Source organism: Cucurbita moschata, unplaced genomic scaffold (genome assembly GCF_002738365.1).
Source record: "Cucurbita moschata cultivar Rifu unplaced genomic scaffold, Cmos_1.0 Cmo_Scf00013, whole genome shotgun sequence".
NCBI lineage: Eukaryota > Viridiplantae > Streptophyta > Magnoliopsida > Cucurbitales > Cucurbitaceae > Cucurbita > Cucurbita moschata.
The window spans coordinates 1,966,752-1,971,808 of record NW_019268529.1 but is presented as its reverse complement, the minus strand read 5'-3'; positions in this window follow the sequence as shown (position 1 = coordinate 1,971,808).

The window sequence follows — 5,057 nt, the reverse complement described above, 5'->3', positions numbered from 1 at the left end:
TTTTTTTTTTTTTTTTTTTTTTTTTTTTTTTTTTTTTTTTTTTTTTTTTTTTTTTTTTTGTTACTATTATTATATTTTTGTAGAAATCTAGTTTATATTTTCTTATACCATATTTCATACACATTTATTCCTACACAATAGCTGTTGGAATTTCTAATTTGTTGTATTTAGTATTATTTGTTTTTAAATGTTTTAAATTTCTATTTATTTTTGTGGCTACAACTTTGAACATTTTAATTAACAAATCTATAAATTTTAAATGAATGGTTTTTGGATTTTGAATTAACAAACTTAAAATTTGTTAGAATCGAAAATCAATTTGAATTTTTAATCTACAATTTGTAATTTTTTCTACAAAGATATGACCCAAATCATGAATTTCGTGAAAGTGGAAGGAAATAGAGTAATATTTTGCTTGCTACAGTTATTGCGTGTATATACTTTAGATACACATTAGTATGTAGGGTTTTATATAATAATACTATATTTATTTGCATATATATATATAAAATATTTGATGTGTTCAATTATATGTATATAAATCTAAAGTTTTGATAATAATTAATTATATTTGGTACTCTTTACATGTATGACATTGACCATCTTACTTATTGTATACAATACTGTATACTTATGAATATGAATATACTTACGAATATGAATGCCAATATTGTACGTATGGTGTTTGTTGAGAGAGGATTCGAGTATAAAATATAATGGAAAAACAAAAATTGTGATTAATATCTTGAATGCAAGTAAAACTCATAGATTGCTAAATAATTACTTTTTGGATAATAATCTTAAATTAAGATACAGATTAATAAACCCAAGGAACATTGTTGTAATCTAATGGGAAGTTCAATTATGGGATATAAATAAAATATTTATGGTTTATTAATTAATAAATTCAAAATCTAATTGTGAAACCAATTAGAGATTCAATCGGTATAGATGAAAATAAAATATACAACGTTAAAATTCAATAACTTACAAAATTGAAAGTAAAATAGATCATGGAAGAGACTATAAGACTCGGATCTAAGGCCTACCTGCAGCCACATGGTCATACACACACCCATCCTCGACCAATGTCTCATGACCTACTTCAAGTAGGAAAGTAATATGAGTGAGGATAAAATACTTGGAATGTAGCTTAGCTATAGACTCTAATCTAATCCTATTATGGCAATATACCACGTCTAGGTCGTTGGTGTCCAGAAGATGCACACTCAAGCTTGGTTGTGGTCGATCGTTATGGACACTAGACAGAGTGTTGGAGGCTGCAATTTTGATTGGTAAGATGTGGGGTTTTTCATGAACTTTGAATCCCTCAGACTTGTTCGATTCTTAAACAAAATACACAATATTTATATCTATAAATTTAATGTAGCGAGTACTACAACCTTCCTAAAGGAAGTGGCCTCAATCGATACCTAGAACGTGAGATACGAGTGGCCGAAGAGGCAAGGAGAGAGAAAATGTGTGTTAAGTCTGGGAAGAAACCTACGAACTTTGAAGGCTCATAACTTAATCATTTCTTGACAAAAAAAAAAATTTGAACTTGGTGGCCGAAGAGCCAAGGAGAGAAAAAACGTGGATTGTGAGAGTCCCACGTTGGTTGGGAAGGAGAATGAAACACCCTTTATAAGGGTGTAGAAACCTTCCTTAGGAGACGCGTTTTAAAACTTTGAGGGAAAGCCCAAAGAGGACAATATCTGCTAGCGGTGGGCCTGAGGCGTTACAAAACACTATGGATTAAGCTTGAAGAGTACTATAACTTTGCTGAAAAAAGCATATTCATCCGAGAAAGAAGGAAAAAAAGGAAGGGGTGATGTCAACGTGTGTCTCAGATGACATCACTAGTGGCATCAGCTTACTGTTATGGTGAACGGTCAAACTTTTGACATTTCACCTCTCTCGGAGTCCGTTTTTTTATCCTTTTTTTTTTTTTTACCAAATTTATTCTCTTATTTAATTTAGGGCATATTTGAGATTTCCTGAACATCAAAATCCAAGCAAAAAAGTGTTGCGCATTCCAAGTGAGTGGCACCTCATAACTTTTGATTAATCTATGCTCGTAGTATGTATGAAATCATAATATAAGAAGCATATCATGAAAATTTAAGCATGAATTGTGTTTATTTGATGCATTAAAAAGCACGTTAAATGTTATGATGTACGTTTTACGAGAAAGACATGAGTTGATCTCTGATTTGAGTGGAACTGATACCATGACTAGGTATCCCTCTTTAAATTGCTATGTTATATCTCTATTGTATATGTATATGATTTTAGTGGTTATACAAAGACAATTAAGGGTTCACCAACTAACCCTTTATCATAAACTTGACTCGATTGTCAAAGGCTCTAATAACTATAGAACTGACCTATGATGACTTATGATGCATGATTGTACTCAGTGAGGTTATTTATAGAAAGTTTACCAATTAACTTTCATTTAGTGAACTTGTCACTAGGGGCAAGGGTCTACGGTTGTATCTTAGAGTTGGTCAATCTTAAGACTTTTGATTATTGTTCATGCATGTGAGTTAGTGGTTATATGAGGAAGATTAGGTATTTGTCAACTAACCTTTAATCGTAAACCTGACTCGATTGTCAAGGGTTCGAATAATTATAGAACTAGCCTATGATGTTTCATGTTGTATGATTGTACTCATGTGGAGATTACTAAGAAGTTCACCAATTAGTTTTCTTTTAGTGAATCTATCATGAGCGATATGGGTTCACTGTAGTACCCTTGAGAGTTGGTCAAATCTTAGAATGCATGAACCTGAGACTGATATCAAGGTCGCACCTCAAGGGCCTACAATTTAGGTCAAGAACTATGATGATGATGATGAAAGATACTAGCAAAAACCACTAACTAGAAGACCTAGAAAACATAAGAAAATTACGAGGGTTAATTGTCTAGATAGGACAAAGAATCAAGAAACTGAGCTAGCTTCCGCTAAAATACTCTAAATTGAGCTTGGGTAGAATGAGTAAACTTAGGCTGTTACTTGGGAAGAAACTCCCGATTAAGAATAAGACATCAAATGAACAAACTAAGATCAATAAGACTTAATAATAAACTAAAAACTATCAAGAAGCTGCTTACTGAGTATATTTTATATACTCAACCCTACTACTTCAATTTTTTTTCGAGTGGAGCTTGATGCAGCAATCAAGGTGGAGGTGCATATAGATTGTCGGCTATAGGGAGTCCTATCATACTTGAATCTAGATTTTCTTTTGTGTTTGTCCTTTAAATCTTGTATTTCGTGTATTTTAAGTAGTTTGAACTTGTAGTGGCGTATTTTCGACGGTTTGTTTGTCTTTTGTAAAATCAAAGTTTTCATTGCTATTTTAATTGAATTTCAGTTGTGCATGCACTTGCTTAAATGTTTTAAAATTTATGTATTTTTACTTATTTCTATGTTAGTGAATAACGTCTATGGTTCGAATACCTCGAAAAGTAAATCATTACAAGCTTCGAGGTACATAGCTTTAAACGAGCTTTTGTGGGGCACTATGCCCTCTAATTCTCTACTCCTTGAGTTCTAACTTATCTAGGTCCTTAATGATCAATTGACCTTCTTGTAATTCTTTATGGTATCAATCTATTTGAACACTCATCATCTCATAGTTTCTAGTACTCAATTCCCTTGGAGTATAGCTACACCCATCGTGGTTACCTATGAGGTCTTACTAGTTTGTCATTGCTTATGTCACACACCCAAGTGTCGAGTATTTGTGAGGCACTAAGCCTTACTGTTTCTAACTATAACACTGTTAGAACATTATGGAAAATATGGCTCAAAACTTGTCAATTAAGAGGGATTAACTAACGACTCTACGATAGACAATATAATGTCAACATAATCTGAGAGGGAGTGACCCTCGTGCCTACCAAGCTACTATACCCATATGGTCTCTTCCCCGTGTAGGCAAGTTTTCGACCAATAAATAGTTGGAGATCCCTCGACTGTCTCCATATGAGTTTTGCTTTTTGTTTTTGGCACATAATTATGCTCACAACATGACTTCAACCACAATTTCCCAACTCAATGCGTCATTGGGTTTCTAAAAACCATTTCGTATCCAATTGGCCCAATGTTGGCCCAATTATAAACTTTGGCCCCAATTTTCTAAAATCATTGTAACAAATATAATTTTTAATTTATTGATCATTTCCAAATTAAATAACCAAACTTTATTTATTTATTTATTTACGTCTAAATTAATAAAAATACCTTTGAAATTTACCCTTTGTCTATCGATACTTCTAAATTTTCAAAAGTTTCAACAATATCCTTAAATTTTCAATAAGGTTTTAAAAATATCATTAAACTTAAAAAAAAAAAATACAAAAATATTTTTACTGATACGTTTGAATTTCAAAAGATGTTTCAAAAGTTTAACAAGTATTTTTATTAATTTAGCTTGACAGGAACGGTAAATAGGTTATTTATATGAATATAATCCTAATTACTTATTTTGTTCTTCAAAAAGGTAATTAATCACATGAGATTACTATTTTCATCTCGAGCGTCAACTGTTTCTTCTTTAGCTTGGTCGATTCTCTAACATATAATATTCCATAATCACATCATATCATGAGAAATCTTCAGACAAATTTTCTATAAAAACACATATTTACATTAAAATTGGATTAAATAGCATACTGAAAAATTAAAGAAGAGGATTGAAATAGCTTCTTTTACATTAGAAAAAATAATTAAAAAAATGATAAAGTAGAATCAGTAGTGTTTGAATAAATGATGTGTGTGTGATATTGATGACACTGAGAAAGGGGAGTTGCAGCAGAGGCAGTGATGCAGCATCAGATCATACACACACACACAAAAAAAAAAAAAACAATTATAAAGAACATAAAACAGAACACAAAAACAAAAACATGTGTGTATAATATTATTAATATAATGTTGAATTTAAGTGGGGAGCTGAATTATGAAACTGGTGGCTCAGTGGGAATCAATCAATATGCTAAACTCTCTGCTTAGACCTCTTTTTTTTTTTTTTTTTTTTTGGCTTCC